The following is a 22734-nucleotide window of genomic DNA, read 5'->3' as shown; positions in this document are numbered from 1 at the left end:
AGTGAGAGAGCGGCATGGACATATATACACTACCAAATGTAAAATAGATAGCTAGTGGGAAGCAGCCGCATAGCACAGGGAGATCAACTCGGTGCATTGTGACCACGTAGAGGGGTGGGATAGGGAGGATGCGAGGGAGACGCAAGAGGGAGGGGATATGGGGATATATGTATATGTATAGCTGATTCACTTTGTTATAAAGTAGAAGCTAACACACCATTGTAAAGCAATTATACTCCAAAAAAGTGTTAAAAAAAAAAAAGGCGGCAAGATTGAGAGAAATTTAGCGACTTATTTGGGATCAGAAACCTAATAAATTAAAAAAATTGTGAAAATAAATAAATAAATAAATGGAAGGATACTCTCCGCTCATGGATTGTACGAATATTATTAAAATGCTCATACCACCCAAAGCAATCTACAGATTCCATGCAATCTCTGTCAAAATACCAATGGCATTTTTAACAGAAATAGAACAAATAATCCTAAAATTTGTATGGAACCACAGCAGACTCTTATCAGCTAAAGCAATTTTGAGGAAGAAGAACAAAGCCAGAGGCATGATGCCTCTTGATTTCAAACCGTATTATAAAGCCAGAGTAATCAAAAGAGTGTGTTAGCATAAAAACAGACACATAGGTCAATGGAACAGAATAGAGAGCCCAGAAATAAACCCACATGATGTTGTGACAGCTGGACAGACACACGCAAAAGAATGAAACTGGACCACTATTTTATACCATACACAAAAATTAACTCAAAATGGATTGAAGACTTGAATATAGACCTGGAACCATAAAGTTCCTAGCAGAAAATATAGGCAGTAAGCATCTTGACATTGGTCTTGGCGATGGTTTTTTGGATCTAACTCCAAAAGCAAAGGCAACAAAAGCAAAAATAAACAAGTGGGACTACTTCAAACTAAAAGGCTTCTGAACAGCAAAGGAAGCCATCAACGAAATGAAAAGGCAGCCTACAAAATGAGAGAAAATATTTGCAAATGATATGACTGATAAGGGGTTAATATCCAAAATATATAAAAAAACTGATACAACCCGTAGAAAATAAACAATTCAATTAAAAATGGACAGATCTAAATAGATATTTTTCAAAGAAGACATATAGATGGCTAACAGACACACAAAAAGATGCTAAACATCACTAATTATCAGGGAAATGCAAATCGAAACCACAAGGTGATATCACTTCACACCTGTCAGAATGGCTGTTATCAAAAAATGTCAAATAACAGGTGCTGGAGAGGATGTGGAGAAACGGGAACCCTTGCACACTATTGGTGGGAATGTAAATTAGTGCAGCCACAATGGAAAACAGTATAAAGGTGTCTTGAAAAAGTAAAACTAGAACTACCATATGATCCAGCAATTTCACTTCTGGGTATTTATCTGAAGAAAATGAAAACATGAACTTGCAAAGATGTATCCACTCATATGTTCACTGCAGTATTATTTACAATAACAAAGATATGCAAACAATTTAAGTGTTCCTTAACAGATGAATGGATAAAGAAGATGCAGTTTTTATATACAATGGAATATTATTCAGGCATAAAAAGAAGGGAATCCTGCCATTTGCAACAACATGGATGGACCCAGAGGGCATATGGTAAGTGACAAAAGTCAAACAGAGAAAGACGAAAACCATATGACCTCACTTTTACGTGGAATCTTAAAAACAAAACAAAGCAAAACCCGTGAGCTTATAGATAGAACAGATTGGTGGTTTCCAGAGGTAGAGGATAGCGGATGAGCTAAATGGATGAAAGGGTCAAAAAGAACAAACTTCTAGTTATAAGAAATAACTCATGGGGATGTAATGCACAACTTGGTAACTATAGTTAATAACGCTCTATTTTATATTTGAAAGTTGCTAAGAGAGTGAATCTTAAAAGTTCTCATTACGAGGAAGAAACTTTGTAAGTATGTATGGTGATGGATGTTAACTGAACTTAAATGTAATCATTCTGCAACACATACAAATATCAAATCATCATGTTGTAATCTGAAACTAATATGTCAGTTATACCTCAATAGAAATTTTTTAAAAAGAGTGGTACAACGAGATGCTCTGAACCTCTCAGAAATAAGGGGCTTTGCACTAGGGAAGAAGTAGCTGTGAAGATCCAGGAGAATGCCAATATCATTTTCCAGACCTTTGATCAGCCTCTACCTTTGCGATCTACAGGGTAAGGAGAGCACCTGAGAAGTATAACGTTTTAGTGAGGGTATGAAAGTGTAGGGAATGATGCATGGTAGCTTATTACTATACAAAGAGAATTCCTGAGGCACCATGAGAATGTTATGGAGGGAGTAGGGCTAGGTAAGAGTGAGCCTTGGGGAGAATACACAGAGTAGGTAAGGAACAAGAATCTGAGACAGGCTGGGTGAAAAAAGGCTTACATTTGCGACGAAGCCTGAGTTGAGCGGCATGATTGGAAGGGACAGTCGCTGGGGCTTTAAATAAGATCCTTATGTAGTAGCCTAGTTTGTATGTGAGGGTGGTTGTAGCTAGGCCGTGAGAGGCAGATTGGGGTTGAGGAGTGAAGGGGAGGCATGGAAAAAGAAGGAGTCATGTCATAATATTACCCTCACGTTCAGATCATAGCACAGAAATCAAGGCTGAAAGGTCACTTGATTATTAGTTTCCATAAATTAAAATATTAAAAATAGCTTTAACTTGTGTTTTAGAGTTTACGTAACTAATCTCCTTTACAGCGATATGTTTTGTCAAATGTGGGGAGGTTACAGATTTTTGGTAATGACTGAGAAAAGGAGAATTCGGGGGCTCTAAATTCTGAAATGGAGAAGGACCTACAAGACAGCAGGAGGGGAAGAGGCCACACTTGGCAATATGTTACAGCTTGGATAAAAAGTTGCTATGATGCGAGATAGAATTTTGGTGAAAGCTGGTTAATGTTTCTCCTAAGGTTGGAATTTGAAAGTTGTTTGGAAAAGGCTTCCTTTTCTTTTTGATTGACCTGAAGTGCACATGACAGTAAGGCAACACATTTAAGATATGCTTTAAGATTTAAAAACTAAATGAATAAAGTTAAACTAAAAACAACAATACGTACAAAATTGGTTAGTGAAATCAATCAAAACACAAAACAGATCTTAGATTATGCAGCCTGAAGTTTACCCTGATAGTGTATTTACTGGTAGCAATTGCAAATGGTATGTTCAGCATATTTATAACAATCGATTTTTATTAAAGTACTTTTTTCCTCAAAACTGAGTGTTTTTTCTCATTCAGTAATACAAAAAATATTTACTGAGTCCTTGCCATGTGCCAGGACCAGATTAGGCAATAGGTCTACAAATATAAAACACACACAGTCCCTACATTCTCAGCTCATACGGTTCAACCAGATTACCCCCAGAGACGTAGGCACCAGATATGGAAAATCACATAATTGGATAAATGGGTGGAAAAGCTTCCAAGGATGATTAAAGTATTAAAAAAGCCAAAATGTTTATTTTTCTCATTAGCACAGTAAGTCCCCTACATACAAATGAGTTCCGTTCCGAGAGCGTGTTCATAAGTCCAACAAAGTTAGCTTAGGTACCCAACTAACACAATCAGCTATATAGTACTGTACTGTAATAGGTTTATAATATTTTTCACACACATACATAAAAAACAAACAAACACAAAAAATAAAACATTTTAAATCTTACAGTACAGTACCTTGAAAAGTACAGTAGTAAAGTACAACAGCTGGCATACAGGGGCAGGTTCGCATCTTTGAAAGTTCACAACTTGAAGGTTTCTATGTACGGGACGTGCTTCAAATGGGTGCATATATTATTATGTATGGACTTTAAAAATTCATAACACATACTTAAAAGTTTAATAGTTGTCATATTCCATCTCAAATTCCTAATAATTTTAATATTAAACTCATATCAAAGATATTTTCTCTTCATGTCAATGCTAGCATAAATTTTCTCTTTATCTCTAGATGGTGCTCACATTTTACTATGTAACCATATTTTATTCCCTTATTTTTTATTTCTATGGCTTCCTCACAGTCATGAATCAATAAAAATGATTGCATAAAAGTTCCTATTTCCTGACAGATGTGATTTTTATACTGGATAGACAAGAGATAAACAGTGTATACCAGGGGTATAATTGCCAAAGTCAATTTAAAGGGGATGGGAGCTTTGGTCTCCACTCTGTTGTTATCACATTCAAAACATGGTAGCTAACAAAAAGCATACTGATGTCAAACAAGCAAATCACTCCCAGGGCGTTCCATTCTTTTTTATTTTCAACTGCTATCATTGTATCCTATATGAAATCGGCCCTGCTCATATAACTGGATTTCAGCAATTTTTAAATACGAATTCTGGCTTTGTGAGAATTGTCATAAAACGCCCAATGTGAAACATACTAAAGAATATTTTTAGGAGTGATGGGATGCATATCTTATCCTATATTTACAGATTTTTTGAACTAAGTTTGAAAGGTTCAAAGGATATACTAATAACATCAAATTTATAGTCTGTGTTCATATGTTAAACGAATCCATTGTAAGCTCACAAGAACTCAAAAAACAAAAAAACCTTGCTTGAACCCACGAGCCTGTGTGTAGCAAATGTGTTTTGTAGCTTGACTTTATTGTTACTATACCTCATTTTACATTTCTAGCTCTTTAAAAAACATAGTTGATTAAAGTAATTAATGAATTTATGTATAATAATTGAGCATTTTAGTATTTCATTTGAAAATGCCATACCTCTACATTTTGATACTATTTCCCAAAGGTCACTCTGATAATATTTTACATTCATAGTGCCACCAGTACTTGTGAGATGAACTCATTTACCAGAAGACTGAATTTTCTGATGAGAAATTTGTATTGATAAGTAACTATTAGGAACATTCATTTCTCTTAAGTCTGTTGTCAGCTATAATTCTACAAAAGCAATATGCTTAAATTATAATGATCAACAAAGTGAATTAAACAAATAAAAGGCAGCCCCCAATGAATGAAGTACAGTGTATTTTCTATTTTCTTGAAGATCTGTTTAAAAATCTATTATTTAACTGATTCATGACTACTGCTGTCTCTGATTGATGTCAAAAGTAATTGTCAATCTAGTCGTTTTTTAAAAGTCAAACCAGTATAGCAATTGGAAAAAACAGGCTCCCTTTATTCTATTAAAAACTGCCTTTCTGAGGCAGATAGTACTCATGGTGCAATATTTCCAGTTTTATGATAGCAAGAAACCATTAATTTGATTTTTCATTCTTGAGATGTTTCTATTGGTGGTCCATGTCTTACATAGAGATTTATACTACATGGTTATTTGATATGAATATTCACACATTTGTGAACTTATTATATAGGAGACTGGATGGATTCAGAGTCCTTATTTCAAACTCAGCATGGTGTAGGCTCTCTCAGAGTATACATAAATTTAATCTCCAAGCTGGATTTCCACATAGAGAAGTGAAGAATGATTAAATAATAGACTTCATAAGTATATAACATGGCCATTATGAGCTCAAATATCATTGGCGAATTCCAATTACATATACATATATATATATATGTATACACACACACACTTTCTAGGCCCATCTATATATATAATTAAATCATAAGCATGCGTTTTTTTCAATATTCCCATATATCACATATATAACATATAATAATATATGATTTTATTAAAAATATAAAATATCCCCACCCTAAAACAAAATGTATATTTTAGTTGTGGAGAAAAGAGTAAAATATGTGAAACAAATAGAGAGCCATTGGGAGCTGAACTGTAGGAAACTAATAAGTAATTCTCAGGAGTGAAGCTGTTCTAACTTCTGCAGTAGTCGATGAAGAATGTCAGGGCTACTGAGACTTGCCAGGACAGAGGTGTCCAAGAGATGGGGAAAGCATGAGCAAAGACAGAGAGTGTGCACAATGCCAGGATAGAGACAAATTTGACCAAAGTTAAGTTTAATGTGGGAGAAGGGTGGCAAGAAAGTCTAGGTCAATTCACACTAGGGAAAAGAAAGACAGAGATGCACTTGACATGGATTTTGAACATAGATGTTACAAGATCAAACTGGTATTTTGCTAATTTTTAAAATATCAATATTGTATAGAATTGGTTGACCATCAGATGATTGAGAAACAGGGACAATAGATATGCCATCTCTGAAATAATCTAGATACATGAAGCACTGAAGGAGAACAGGTAAATCAGACAAATTGAAAGAAGAAATAATAGATATCTTTACACATTTAACATAGTACACAAGGGAGAATGAAGAAGTTAACGTAGGAAGTTGCAGTCAACTTAAAGAATGTCATTACTAAGTATATTAATTTCCTACTGCTGCTGTAACAAATATCACAAACTTAATGGCTTAAAACGCAAATTTACCTTTCCTTTTGTAAGGATCCTTATAATTATATTAGGCCTATTCAAATAATCTAGGATAATGTTTCTATAGCAAGATCCTTAACTCAATCACATTATAAAAATCCCTTTTGCCATGTAAGGTAACAGAATAACAGCTTCCAAGGATTAGAATATGGGCATCTTTGGGTCACCATTATTCTGGTTACCACATCAAGAAATGAACGAGAATACATTTAATATTACTGAGGTCTTACTATGTGCCAGATACACAGTCTCACATACCCAATCTCCTTTCTCTCCCCAAACTGACAAGAACGGGGAGGGGAAATGTTCCCTACAATCCTATAGCTAATAAGATGCAGAACAGAGTTTGAACTCAGGTCTATTTGACTTCAGACACCATTTTCTTAATAGAAAAGTTGGGGATTATGTCTTTGGGTTATGTGAGGGGAGTAGGCTCTGAATTCTGTTTTAAACATACTCCTTTTGAAGTAACTATTACAGACAGTTGGAAATAAAAACACAAGTGAAGTATTAGGGATGCAGATTAAAAATTAGAAATAATCAACTGAGAAATAACAATTGAAATTATTAGAACAGATAATTAAAGATAATTTCTAAAAACAATCATTGATCTTAAGTGAGTTAGAGGGAGGGGAAGGAAGATCAAAGAGGTAGAAAGAGAACCAGGAGAGTAAAGTATTATGGAAGGAAAAAAGGAGAACATGTTAATGAGACAAAGATCTAGAATATGAATGCTACCAAGAAGGAGAGGGGAAGTGAGGAAGGCCTTGGCTGTTAGGAGACAATAATCTTTTGGACCATTAGTGTCTTTTGATTCAAATTATTTAAATAATAAGTTACTTGAAGAAAAGAGCTGCCTATATTTTAAGTTTATGTTGCTGCCCTATGACTCTTTTATCATTAAATTATTGTAGGAAAAGATGTTTTGGTATTGTTTGCTGTTTTCTTGAAAAATTAGAACATAATGTTCTGTTTATATAATGCTCTATTTTTTAAGAAAACAGCAAACAATACCAAACCTTTTTAAACAATTAAAAAATAATAATTACCAACTTGTGCTCTAAGTTCCCTAAGACCCTTCAGGTAGTGTGACTGGGCTCTCCCCTCTTGCCTGTTCCCTTTATACTCACTGGACTACCATGTCCTTCTCATCTCTCAGCATCACTGATATGAGTACTTCTAATCTGTATAAAATCTCTCACCTGGAGTTCAGCTCTCCAGGGCAAAATTATCTTCATATTTCTTTCTTCAGAAAGAATTTTATCTTCTACAACACTGTTCTCCTGCTATCACCACAATGTATTTGTATTTTCTGCTAACAGGAGAAATGCTCATAGATCCAAGTGATTCTGTTCTCATTTTGATGGATTTATTAATACTTGGGCCCTAAATTTCATCTGTGAAATGCTAAGAATCTTTCCAAGATTTGGAGTCACAAATAATTTTATCTTGTGATAAACCTGAAATGATGTTCTCAGATTACAAAATTTAAATTAAAATAATTAAAATTTTTAAATAAAAAGTTACTATATGTAAGTATAAATGATTACATGGTATCTTTGAGTATGAGTAGAAAGATATTATTTTTTTAAAGTTTTGCATGTTGCCACACATACACCTACGTATAGTTTATAACTATGAATTATATATACATATAACTGTATCTTAATATATATAAAAATATAATTATATGTAACATACATAAGACCATATAAACACTCATGTATTTATATTTATATATATATATATATATATATATATACGCCTCAGTAACTGTCAGCTCAAGACTTGGAAGACAGTTCTCAAAACATGTCAGTTAAATAGTAGACAATTTATAAGGTTAAGTAAACTTTAATCCAGCTAATTTTATGTTGGTACATTCTGCTATCACAGAAAAAACAGGAAGAAGTTTGCAAGTATTTGCCACAACAGAAAATGAGATTTGACTTCCAGAAAAACTAAACAAAAACCACCTAAACATTTAAATATATGTTAGTTGAATTTTTAAAATACATATAAGTATAAAAAAGGAAACCAACAAAAATGATATATAATCCATGATTAGTAATTTCATTCAGAAATGACTAATAATCCCAAACTCCTAATTTATCCCTCCCACCCCCCTTTCCCCTTTGGTATCCATAAATTTGTTTTCTATGTCTGAGTCTACTTCTGTTTTGTAACTAAGTTCATTTGTATCATCTTTTTAGATTCCACATATAAGTGATATCATATGATATTTGTCTTTCTCTGACTTACTTCACTTAGTATGATAATCTCTAGGCCCATCCATGTTGCTGCAGATGGCATTATTGAACATGCACATGCTACTATATATAAAATAGGTAATCAACAAGGACCTACTGTAGAGCACAGGGAACTCTACTCAATATTCTGTAATAACCTATATAGGAAAAAATCTGAAAAAGAATGGATATACGTATATGTATAACTGAATCACTTCCCTGTACACCTGAAACTAACACAACATTGTAAATCAACTATACCCCAATATAAAATAAAAATTAATTTAAAAAAAAGAAATGACTAATAAAACCTACTATGTATAGAAGATATGTATGTGCAGGTGCATATACAGTGAACATAGTTATACAAAACACTAGTCTTTATACTTTGTCTCCCCCAACCCCCTTAAGAGATCTCTCCATATCATCCCATACAAGGCTGTCTTCTGAGATGCTCTTCATAGTAACAACTGGTACCTGCAGAGGTGCTGGTCAATCAGCACAGATGCTGATCTAGGGCTGAGTGTGGTCCTGCTATGCCAACCCCTAATACTTTAACTGATAGATCTTGGGGCCACTCTAGAGCCTCACAAGAAGCAACTTTGGTGACTAGAGTGGAGGACTAGTACTACAGAAACTTGGGTTATCAGCTGTTTACTAATCATTGCAAAAGTATTTTAACATTTTAATAATCAATATAGCTGTTGAGGTTAGAGTGGCTGAATTTGACCTCTGTGTTTGCCTAGAAGTTTGTATACTGGTTGAGTAAATTACTAAGTCCTGAAATTTTTGATTAAAAAAAGGACCAAAGTATAGGAGCTTCGAGTTACATAGAAGGCAGAGAAAAAAGAAAAAACAAAACAAAACCAGGAGACTGTAGTGATTTCCTAGGCAGAAGACCTGACTTTGTCTTTTGGGGATTTTTTCATCTATATATTTTTTGGAAAACCCACAAGAAAGCACTAGAGCAATGAAGAAGAGGACACCTGGGTAGCTGATTGCATCAACAAAATCAACCATAATAACCACAACCAGATGGTGGAAAAAGGATAAAATGTAAAGCCGGCGGAAAAAGGATAAAATGTAAAGCCGGCTAATCTGTGCACATTAGTTAGTTATACAGGGAAGTGACCATATGCCCTGCTTTGCTTAGTATGGACCTAATTTACACATGCCACAGATCACTGTGTGTGTGTGTGTGTGTGTGTGTGTGTGTGTGTGTGTGTAGGAGATAGTGAGAGAGAGTGCTCAAGAGACAGAGGAGGCAGAGACAGAGACATATGCAGACATGAGGCTTTGCCCCTAAAAATACTCCAGTGTGTGTCTCCTAACAACAAACAGGTTAACCTACATAATCATAACATGATTATTGCATCAGGAAATTTTACACTGATGCAAATCTTCTAATATACAGTCTACATTCAAATTTCCACAATATCCTTTATGGCTTTTTATTTTCTTTATAGATCTTTTTTCTTCTATCCAGGATACAATGAAGGATCATGAGTAACACTTTGTCCCCATTGCCTTCTTTAATCTAGATAAGTTCCAGGACATTTTTGTCTTTTATGACATTGATATTTTGAAGAACCATTGCTATAATTATACAGTGTCCCTTTAATTCTTAAAACTTTTTTTTTGTTTCTTTTATCTCTATTTTGTGTTATATCACTATGGTTACATCAACTTTTTTTTGGTTATATTTTTTCCCATTCTTTCACTATCAACAGTTCTGGGAATTCATATTGCAGATACTTCTTTGTGGCAGAAACTGAAAGTTGTTTCCAATAACTACACTTTTTTTCCCTTCCTTAAAAATAAAACCCCTGATTTTTAGTTCAGCATATGGTTGCCAAGTATAGAAAAACAAATATTCCTGCCTCTTACAGTTAAGTGTGACTAAATTGTGGCCAATGGGTCAAATAGAAATGGTATGTAAGTGGAAATGGTACGTGTGATTTCCAGGAGGAATTCTTAAAGAGATTTATTACTTTCTTCAAACCTCCCTCTTTGCTGACTGGAATGCAGACATAATGGCTGAAGCTTGAGCAGCCATCTTTGACCATGCTATGGAACAATAAAATGAGCAAGATGGAAGAACCTAGTTCCATGATCATGGTGGAGCCAATATCCTTTCCTGACTGACTGGACTAATCACCTCTAAACTCTTCTATAAAGAGAAAATAATCTACATTATTTAAGTCGCTATTATTTTGTTGTTGCTAGTACTCACAACTATATCATGAGGAATACCATATTATAAGCAACCTAGCACTAGGTAATTTTCCATCCAACAGCATTTATATGTACAAAGCAAGTTTAGTTCCTTTGTTTTTTAAATAATTTTTACATTTATTTATAAAAAAAAATTCCTTCCTGAATAGTAATCCCCTGTAACACTACATACAAAATTTTAATCTTCTTTTTTTTTTTTTTGATCGACATTTAGGTTGCATCTAGGTTTTGGCTACTACGGTCAATAGAGCTACTATAAACAGTTTTGTATCAGTCCTTTTAGGTCACATGTTTTCATTTCTCTTAGGTAAAAACCTAGGAGTAGAATTGTTACTATATGTTTTATCTTTATACGAAACTGCCTAAATACTCTTTAAAATGCTTTTAATATTTTATATTCCTATCAACAATGTATGGTTTTCTCAATTGCTATAATCCTCTCCATCATTTGATGTCAGTCATTTTAATTTTAACCATTTTAGAGAATGTGAAGTCATATTTCTTTGTGGTTTATTTTCATTTTCCTTAAGACTAATTACTAGCAACTTATCTTGTGCTAGCTGGTGAGAAAGAGGGAGATTTGTGAAGTGTCTTGTCAAGTATTTTGCCCACTTTTAAATTTTTTTAATTGGGTCATTTATCTTTTTATTATTCATCTGAAAGTATTCTTTATACATTTTGGATGCAACTTCTTCATCCAGTGTGTGTAATGCAAATATTTTTTCCCAGTCTCTGATATGAAATGTCTTAAAGATGATTCTGAATGAACAAAAATTCTTAATTTTCATAAAATCCTAATTATCAATTTCTTTTATTAATGGTTGGTGATATTTTTTATGTTATACCAAGGTTTTTTATGTTATATCATATTTTTTATGTTGTATTTTTGTCTACAGTTAAGGCTGAAGAGATATTCAACATTTTTTTTCTAGAAATTGTATTGTTAGTATTTACATTTAGGTCTATAAGCCTTCTCCAATTAAGGATTTCTAGAGTGGAGTTAAGAGCTGAGCATCACTTTTTCTCCAGACAATTATCTGGTTGCTCTGGCACCACCTGTTAAAAATATCCATTAATTTTTTTTTTTAACACGATTCATTTGTAGAAGTATTGTTTGGTTTTTCCTCAATTATTCCTGGTATCTTATTTCTCCATTCTAATTTTGCTTATATTCTTATTACTTTAAAATATTTAAAACATACTCATTCTATGTTATATGCCACATAATCTTATGGTTTGATTTTTGGGTGTCTATTTCTGGTCTTTTTAGACTTCTCTGTCTCTCACTCCTAAGGGCAAGTGTACGAAATTATACTCTAATCCCTTTGCCTTCCTGCTTCCTTACCCAGCTCTTTGGAGAGTGACAGCAGGAGGATAGCCTGAGGACACATCTGAGAGTCAGGCTCTCCAGCAATCTCTGGAAGAGAGGACAGCATGAGAATCTGCTGTTTGGTCTGTTTAGCAGCTTTCAAGAGACAAGGGTGCAAAGGCCTGGGAAGAGGACCTGGGTGCTTCACGAGGAAGCATGGCACATGATGGAAAGGAACAGACTGACTGGAAGCCTGAATGGGAATTCTGTCTCAAAATACAGACTGAAGAGATAAGCATGATGAGAGATTAGAGACTTCAAGTAAAGAGCTAAGAAACAGCTTTGAAATAGTAGGAGCTGAAGAAAGAAACAAATGGAAGAAGGTATGTGCTTTAAAATAACACAGGAAACGTATCCTAGCCTGAAGAAATACTTGATTCTGCATATTGAATGGCTTAATGAGGCCTTGTATAGATTAATTCTATAAGCTCACAAGAGGGAATATCCCTTCATTCCAAAATGAAACAGGAAAATCTAAGGGTCCAGTCAGAATGACCAGGGTCCCTGTCATCACCTCCCCTACCCTCAAAGGAAATCCAATCAGCATCAGATTCACCAGCAGCGCTTCAAACTATAAGGTAGAGTCAGGTGAGAAAACCTGCCATTTCTAGGCCTTAACTTGCACACCCTAACCCTCCCACATTAATTTATATCCCAGAATATAGCCACTAGCAGAAACTAAAATAATATGGCCTTCACCTGCCACACCATTGTTTTACATTTTTCATAGCACTGGTGGGAAATAAGAGTGTTATCGAATAGGCACCCTTGAAAACCAAATAAAAATTTTAAATGAATTGTTATGCTTTACTACATATTTTAGAATAGATTGTTTTAGAGAGAAGTTAGATAGTACAGAGAGCTCCGTTTTACCTCAAACCCAGTTTCTTCTATTATTGTTTTCTTTTTCCCCAGCTTTACTGAGATAAAATTGACGACACTGTGTAAGTTTAAGGTTACAACTTGATGATTTGATGTACACGTATGTTGCAAATGATTATCACAATAAGGTTAGTTAACATATTCATCAGCTCACATAATTACCTCTCTTTTTGTGGTGAGACGTCGTTTTACAATTTACTCTCTAAGCAACTCTCAAGAAACAATAATAAAGTTTTGTTAACTATGGTCACCGTGTTGTCCATTACACCCCCAGAACTTCTTCATCTTATGACTGGAATTTTATACCCACTGACCACCTTTGCCCGTTTTCCCCACCCTACTCCACCCCACACCCCTGGCAACCACCAATCTACTCTGTTTCCGTGAGTTTGTTTGGTTGTTTTTAGATTCCACAAATACGATTATTCATTATTTGTGTTTTTCATTCTGACTTATTTCACTTAGCCTAATGCCCTCAAGATGCACCCAGGTTGTCTCATAGACTAACCTGTGAATAAGAACTTACCTATTCATGTTTCTATCTGCATTCATCTGTGCCTAGAAAAGCTGAACAGGATGCCATACTGATGTCTCCAACTCTATAACTACATGGGTCATTCTGGCCTCCTGCCCTTGCCGATCTGTATTCTGCCACTCCAACAGTGAGAAACCTGGCTCCCACGGTCTACCACTAACTTACTGCAATATTGACTTCCAGAAAACCTGTATGTGGTTTCATAACTGTTCATCTATACCCCCAGTTTTATCCACTGGCTTTTGTGCTTTTGGACCATACCTTTTATCTTTAGCCTCACAGACCATACTCATTTCTTAGGTCAGCACATTGTTTTCATACACCCTCTTCGGTGAAGTCAAGCGATGGTTTGACTTATGATTTTTCAACTTTACAATGGTGTGAAAGCGATATGCATTCAGTAAAAACTCTACTTTGAATTTTGAGTATTGAGTTTTTTCCAGGGCTAGTGATAGGTGGTACAAGACTCTCTCATGATGCTGGGCAGCAACAGCTGCAGGTCCCAGTCAGCCACGTGATCAGGACGGTAAACAACCCATACACTTACAAGCATTCTGTACCCAGACAACTACTCTGCTTTTCACTTGCAGTACAGTAGTCAATAAATTACATGATATTCAACTCATTAGAAAATAGGTTTTGTGTTTGATGATTTTGCCCAAGTATAGGCCAATGCAAGTGTTCTGAGCACATTTTAGGTAGACTAGGCTAGGCTCTGATGTTCGGTAGGTTAGGTGTGCTAAATGCGTTTTTGACATATTTTCAACTTCGGATGGGTTTATCAGGATGTAACCCATTGTAAATTGAGGAAGATGTGTGAATTATTCTGTCACAAATGAACGCAAATTCTTATGCGTTCCATTCTGGTTTCCACAATATCCTAGGTGGTTTCTTTCCCCCATACATTGTTTCATTCTTTGTTTTATAAAATTCTATGAGTTCTGACAATTGCAGAGGGCCATATATCCACCATTACAATAACATACAAAATAATTTCTAAATTATTTTAATTACCAAATTATCTAAATTACTTTAATTTCTGTTCTGAAATATCCTCTCACCATCACTGAATTCCTGGCAACCACTGATCTATTAACCCTCTTTACCATTCTTTCTAAACGGTCATATACATGGATGAAGTAGTCTATAAATGTCAATTAGATCAAGTTGAGTGATACTGCTGTTCAGGTCACAGATTACTGATTTCCTGTCTGCATGATTTATCAGTTACTGACAAATGGATGTTGAAATCTTCAGCTTTAACAATGGATTTATCTATTTCTCCTTTCAGTTCTAACAGATTTTGCCTCAAGTCTTTTGATGCTCTGTTGTTAAGTTCATACACATTTAGGATTGCTGTGGGTTCTTAGAGAATTCATCCCTTTGTCATTATGCCCTCTTTATCGCTAAAAATATTTCTAGGATATAAGACCTAAATTTAAGGCCCAATATTACATGTCCCGTTGACATCTAGTAGAATTGGGAGGGCCTCAAATGGCCTAAACACAAGTTCCCCTCCCCATTCTGCTCCCTCAGATGGGAACCTCCTGGCCAAACAACCCTTAACTTGGGGCCCAGGCACAGTTTATCCCTGAGTAGTAGGTTTCAGTTCTTGCGATCAGTGGAATGACTCAAGCTAATCGCACCATCTTGCAGGAGCCGGGGACACCCCTTCCCTTTGATGCTGCAAAGCCTGCCCCACAGGCTCAGGCTGTTCACTCTGTTCCCAAGCGCAGCCCCCAGGTTGTCTTGCCCCGGGTTCACATCCTCCTCCCCTGGGCTGTGAGGATACGCGACTAATAAACCGCTATGACTTCATCTGTTCAGTGCTGGGTGTTGTATGGTCAGCCACTGCTATAACACCAGGGTGAGAATCCCTCTCTCACCAATGAGGTGAATAAAAGGTGACTAAGACATTTCCTTGTTCTGAGCCTGCTTTGTTTGAAATTAATAGAGCTACTCCAACTTTCTTTGGATTAGTGTTAGCATGATATACCTTTTACCATCTCTTACTTTTAAAGTAGCTGTAGGCAATATATAGTTGGATCTGTAGACAATATATAGCTGGATCTGAAACACTTTATCCATTCTGACAATTTCCAACTTTTAATTGGTATATTTAGATCATTCTCATTTTACATGATTAGAAATACAGTTGGATTAATAACTACCATATTTACAATTGCTTTCTGTTCATTACATTTCTTTGTTTTTCTTTTCCTTCTTTTCTGCCTTTTGATTTTAATTGAGCATTTTATATATCATTTTTATCTTATCTCTAATCACCCAATTCTGTATTACTACTATTGCTTTAAACAAAATTCTTAAAATAAGTGTGAATACCCAATTCTGTATTACTACGATTGCTTTAAACAAAATTTTTAAAATAAGGGTTAATAACAGGGCTAACTTCAGACAATGTGAATGCAAGACTCAAGGCATTAGATGCAAGTGAGGGTCATTTTATTCCTATAAGAAGTATACTGTAAACTTAAACATTTAGAAAATTTTATGTGCAACACAGCGTAAAATGTAAATATGCAATAATTATATAATTAGAATGTCAGGAAGGAATTAAAGTTTTTGTGGTTAACATTAACATATTTCTCAGCCTTTAAATCTGGAAGGAAAAAAAATTAGGCCATAGAATTCTTATTATGATAAAATCATTAAATGACTTACGAACAGAGTATAGATTTCTTTTAAGCACTTATGAAATATTTATAAAATTAATCATATATTAGGCCACAAATATTTATAGTATTTAGTGTCTTACCTAAATGTTCTCTAATTTCAAATTACTAATAAAAGTTTAAACAAAATACCTGATGATCAAGGCATTTTAATTTAAATAACTACTGGGTGAAAGGTGTAAGCAAAATATAGCATATTTAGAAAATGATGAAAATTGCCACAAAACTAATCAACAGATTACATGAACAGCCAAAGCAGTGCTGAGACCCAAAGTCATTTTAATCACTTTACACAATTTCACTATTTAATTAAATATTTGACTTAGATTTTTAAAAAATCTAAGAAGTGTAATTCATTCAATTAGCCAATATACATTGCCATCTACTAGGTGCCAGGTATATTATAGACACTGGGGATTCATTGCTGCACAATGGACTTCGTCCCTACCCTCATGAAGCTTGCATATACTAAAATTAAAAGCAGAAATTATTTAAGAGTAAATAAGAACCACAATTGATAAATAAATGTAAAAGATAATTATAAAATACTAAATATTAAATTATTGCAAAATAGAAGTTTTAAAATAAAGCAAATATACTTTAAAATGAATTTTAAAAAATAAATTTAATTGTAACAATGAAGCATAGCCATAGGTTCTTGGATTAAATAAACAGAATAAAACACTATACACAATATATTTGGAAATATTTGTGAAATTTTTGGTTTTCTCAGAAAATATAAATAGCCAAACTTGGCTCATGAAGAAGTCCATAAGATTTTTCATTATATTTCACAGAAAAAAAGGAGAGAAGGGAGAAGCACAGATGCTATTAGAATAAATCTGATAACTGAAGAAATAGTCCTCCTGATCATACTGTATGGGACTTAAGAAGAAAACTCTAATAACATAATAAAAACCATCTACTTTAAAACCAACATATTCAGAAGTAAGACAACAGTAACATTCACATTAAAGTTGGGAACAGGAACAGGATACCTGCAACCAGCTTCTAGAGGCCATCTGCAGCCCTGAGCAAATGGCACCCTCCATTGTCAAAGCTAGCAACAGAGCACAGAATCCTTCATTTGCTTTCAACCTCTTTGATTTCTTCCTCTGCCAAAGAAAACTCTGTTCTTAAAAAGGTTCATGTGATTAGAATAGGATAATCTTCCTATCATAAGGTCAACTGTGTCATATACATAACAAAGTCCCGGGGATGACATCTCATGTCTTCACAGATTCGAACAATTTGGGCAGGGAGGCTTGAAGGGCCACTTTTAGAATTCTGGTTGCTATAGCTGCATTATTTTCAATAGTGAAAAATTAGAAAACAAGTTGGTTAATAACAGCATAATGCTTAAATATATTATAATGTATCTCTATTTTAGAATATGAGGCAGCCAAAAAAATTCATGCCTTCAAATAATAATTATTATCTGGAGAAAATGCTTAAAGTATAATGTTAAACTGAAAAGAAGAAAAAACAATTCTGAAAACATATGAAGCTAATATGCTATAACCAGAGACATAGCTGTGCCTTTTCTTGACTTATGGGCTGTTTTTAGAATCTAATAAGAATTATAACTCTTTTTCCCAAGAGAAGATATATGCATACACAAAATGTTGACTATAATGTAGCTTGTCCACACACCCCCTAGAGATACCAGATTAAGAACCCTTAACTAATTATATACATATTTATAAAGATAATACTAAAGGCAATATGTTCTCCAACCTTCACTTCAATAATCAACTACTGTAGACAGCACCCATTCTATGTTCCTGCAGGCAGTTTTTACAATGTTCTTATCACTCAGTATTTCTGAGAATCCCTAGGGAAGGCTTACATATTCCACAAATCTAGTCTCATCATCCAGTTCTACTTCTTGCTCTAGAGCACTGCTCCTGGATTCTTGGTGCCTGGTAACCAATTCTTTGTGCAGTTGCAGCCATCTTCAAATCTAATGAGTCACAAATGTGACACAGTCTCCTCGAGTTCCCACAAAGCTGTTAACACAGGCCAGAGAGTTTAACCAAATTTTATAAAAGGCTAGATAATATAAAAATGCTACAGAGCAGAAAGCAAAAGCCCAAGGTTAGATGTGCCCCTCTCCACAAGCCACTGGCCATGGCACCTATTCAGGCCATCTCCAACATGGCATCTCATGGGCCATCTTGCTCTTGAGACTTGCCTGCAAACATGTCCAAAGGGCCCTCTCATTTCTCTGAAAATATGTCTAGTCATGCCCTCTTTCTTCTAGGATCTTGTATGCTACTTGGCCCCCCCGAAGAGGTAGAATGTCACCTTCAAAATGCATGGCAGTTCAAATTGAATCCTTCAATCAAACTTTGCTTCAATTTCCCCCCAGCTAAATCCTTGACGTCCCTCTGTATCTCTGCATAATGTTACCACCCTGCCTAGGAATGAAGGCTTTTCCACCCACCACCCTCAACCATTATTAAACAGTGCAGCCTCAACTAGATATATCTCCCTCTGGCCTCACAAGATCGGGTTTCCCCGTAATGCAAGTAACTGTCATAGGAAGGTGTCCACATTAGTGAGCTAACATAGCAATAGGAACTCTTCAATGCAATCAAATCTTTTTTCACTTAGTATCACTTAAAATGGAATAATACCCTGAAGAAAGGAACTAAAAGAAAGCTTTGTGGGCTAGGGGAATAGGAATCAGTGGAGGGCAATAGGAAAACACTGAAGATTCAATAACATCCCAATATCATGTTTCAAATATTTTTTTAAATGCTTTAAAGTATCATTTATTTGAGTAAAAGACATACTTAATCTATAATAAATCTATATTTATTAAATATATTATATATATATATCAATAAACTCTAGAGTAGACACTGACATAGATTTATAAATCTAAAAGGTAAAACTCCAAAGATTGTTCTAATAAGGGGGTTTCAGCCTGAGTACAGATATTATTTAACAGTGGGATTTGGTGAGTAATAAACTTGGAACTGAAATCTCAGAATATTTACTAAAGGAAAATTAATCTTATTTTTCACCATGCTCACATTTTTGTAACCAAAAATGTATAAAAGATCCTAAATATTCTCATTCAATTTAATTTAAACACTATTCTTTTTCATAAGAGCTCTATTTTTTATGATCTCATTGCCAGTCAACCTGTGAACTTGGAAGGTATCAGGAAGATGAGGAAATGATCTAAGGATACTGATGCCACAAACAGTCAGCTAGTAAATTGCATCAGCAGAACAAACGGTGCATTGATAACCGTTTTCCTGTTCTTTTTTAAGACGGAAGATAATGCTGTTTAAATGTTGACAACTGAAATTCCTTTGAGAGGAAACAGTTAAAGAAGAATAAGGCAATAATTAATAGGTCCTAGGTGAGAAATGGAACCAAAGTCCTTAGAACACGTAGAAGGACCAGCCTTAGATAAGAGGTGGCAAAGTCAGGCAAGATGCAATAATACTGCAGGGGAAGGTGTTCAGTCATATCTGGCTGTTTCTGTGTTCTATGCAAAAGGATATGAGGTCCCTAAAGAGTCTGGCTGCTGGTTAAAAACCTATGTGTGATTTTTCAGATCTGACCACAGGCAGCTACAAAGGCTTTGCCTGGCCTTCCTTTGGGGGAAGGCTGTCCTCCCCACACCAGACTTGGTGTACAACTAATGCACTGTGGTCTCTGAAGAGAGCTGCTGCTGTGGACTCAGGCGCCCCTGGCTGGTCATGATCTTCACACGTTTACCTTCCTAGGCCTCTTTTATTTGAGACCTTGGGCAGAGGTCTTGAAGAGACTTTGTCCTATTCTGAGTACCCAGTACTTTTCTCCTCCAAGCTTTCCCGCCTCAAGTTTCCCTGGACGTAAAACTGCCGGAATCTTTTGTTCTGTGCTCTGTCAACAATGAGACGACCCTCACACCTGTACTGACCACCTAACCCTGGATGGGTGCTTAGGTGCGGTGTGCTGTTCCGTGGGGGAAGATGGAATGGGGCCATTGGCATTTTCTCCAGTTTTAGCCTCTTGCTTAGACCATAGCAGGAAGTGATTCAACGCTCAACTCTTCTGGTTGTTTGCTTGTTGCTTTAATGGCTCTTCTTACCCTCAACAGCTCAGCGCTCTTCTCCAGCTGGCTGAGCCCCTGGCAGTCCCTTCTGAGAGGGGCATAAAGACTCCTGAATTTAGAGTCTAGTTTCTTCATTCCTAGCTGTGTGATCTTAAGCAAGTTGCTCAATCTGTGTAAATCACAATTTTCTCTCCTATAAAATATAGAAATAACAACTCATTTTTAAAGGGATACTGTGAGGATTACCTAAAATGAGACATATAGAATACTTAGGACTGGAGAATTTTGAATATCAAGACAAGTGGTTTGTACATTGCCAAGCAAATATAGTTGATTTTATTTTTAGTTTGAATAGGTAATATATGAACATGGTAAAACAAATTTTGCAATGGAAAAATATGTATATAACCTGAAGGTAATCCTTGCCTCCTGGCTCCTACTCCCCACTAATAATAATATGTGGTATAATCTTGCAAACTTCTGTGTTACTAGCAGGTAGACAGAACTCTTAATTTCCCCAAAATGTAGATTTAAAGATTTAAATTTAATATGCTATAGTTAGTGTGTGTTCTTTTTTAGCTCCTGATTTTTTTCTTCACCAATTTTGTAATTAAAGGAAAATATTCACTATAATTCTAGAGTTTAAATATACTTTTCTGTGTATTATACCTTGCCAGTAAGTTATATTAACCTTCTTGTGAAACAAATACCAGGCTTTGCTTTGAAATATGTTAATCTCTTCTATTTACCTAGAGCAGTCTTTTATGTCCTTAGACAGGGAAAGCTTTTCTCTTTAAACAGAAAGAATAGTAAAGTTTATCTATTAATGTTTTGAGAAAAGTCTTTAGTTTTAATTCTTAAAGTGACAGGGATTCCTCATTAGCCATTATTATTAGGAATTATCTGTTTGGTGTACGTGAATACTTCGTGCTTTTAAGTATCCAGTAATATTCTTTGAAATCAAAAGAAAACAGATTCATAATAAAAATTAAAGAAATTCATTACTTTTTAATTAGTTTATCTTCCATTCCTAAGCAGAACTGCTAGAACAAACAGTATATACATTTAACATTCCTGCCTCAGTCTTGAGAAATCAGTAAGGAGCTCATATGCCTGAAGTAGGTCTGCTCCAAGTCCGGTCCCCCTGCTGGAGCCACGTGGAAGTTCTAGGGGCTGCATGCTCCTGGCAAGACACCAAGCCACTTCTCCTTCTCAATACTCATTTCACTTATCTCATTATACCCTTTTCCCCTGTTTATGTCAATCTCCACAAGAAACTCAAGCGGCCCTCTTCACATCTCATCCCACACTGTTCTGCATATCTCCTCAATCCGCCATCACTTCTCAACTCCCAAAACCCTTCCACTGGGTCATCTGAAATTCAGGGCTAATTGTTAGCAAAATCCCTAAAATCCTCACAGCACCTCTAATGTTTCTTTCCTCTCCTTGGTCTAACTGAAATCTCACTTTCCCCTGAGAAAACTGCTTCTCCCAAGGACAGATACTCAAATATCAGCTTCTCTTCCATAGCCCTCCTAACAGCAACAATAATGACAGATAAATGGAGATGGTAACTAAACACAACACAAGATCCCAGATTGTATCCTGGGCCAGGAAAAAAATAGTGGATCAGACAACAATATTATATCAATTTTTTTAATCTTTATTGCAGTATAATTGTTTACAATGTTGTGTTAGTTTCTACTATATAACAAAGTGAATCAGTTATATGTATACATATATCCCCATATCTCCTCCCTCTTGCGTCTCCCGCCCACCCTCCCTATGCCACCCCTCTAGGTGGTCACAAAGCACCGAGCTGATCTCCCTGTGCTATGCAGTTGCTTCCCACTAGCCACCTATTTTACATTTGGTAGTGTATATATGTCAGTGCTACTCCCTCACTTCATCCCAGCTTCCCTTCCCCCTGACCGTGTCCTCAAGTCCATTCTCTACATCTGCATCTTTATTCCCTAGGTTCATCAGAACCATTTTTTTTTTAGATTCCATATATATGTGTTGCATACGGTATTTGTTTTTCTCTTCCTGACTTATTTCACTCTGTATGACAGACTAGGTCCATCCACCTCAAACTACAAATAACTCAGTTTCATTTCTTTTTATGGCTAATATTCCATTGTATATATGTTCCACAATTTCTTTATCCATTCCTCTGTCAATGGACACTTAGGTTCCTTCCATGTCCTGGCTTTTGTAAACAGTGCTGCAATGAACATTGTGGTACATGACTCTTTTTGAATTATGGTTTTCTCAGGGTATATGCCCAGTAATGGGATTGCT

This window comes from Physeter macrocephalus, chromosome 10, assembly GCF_002837175.3.
Source record: "Physeter macrocephalus isolate SW-GA chromosome 10, ASM283717v5, whole genome shotgun sequence".
NCBI lineage: Eukaryota > Metazoa > Chordata > Mammalia > Artiodactyla > Physeteridae > Physeter > Physeter macrocephalus.
This window is presented reverse-complemented; position numbering follows the sequence as displayed.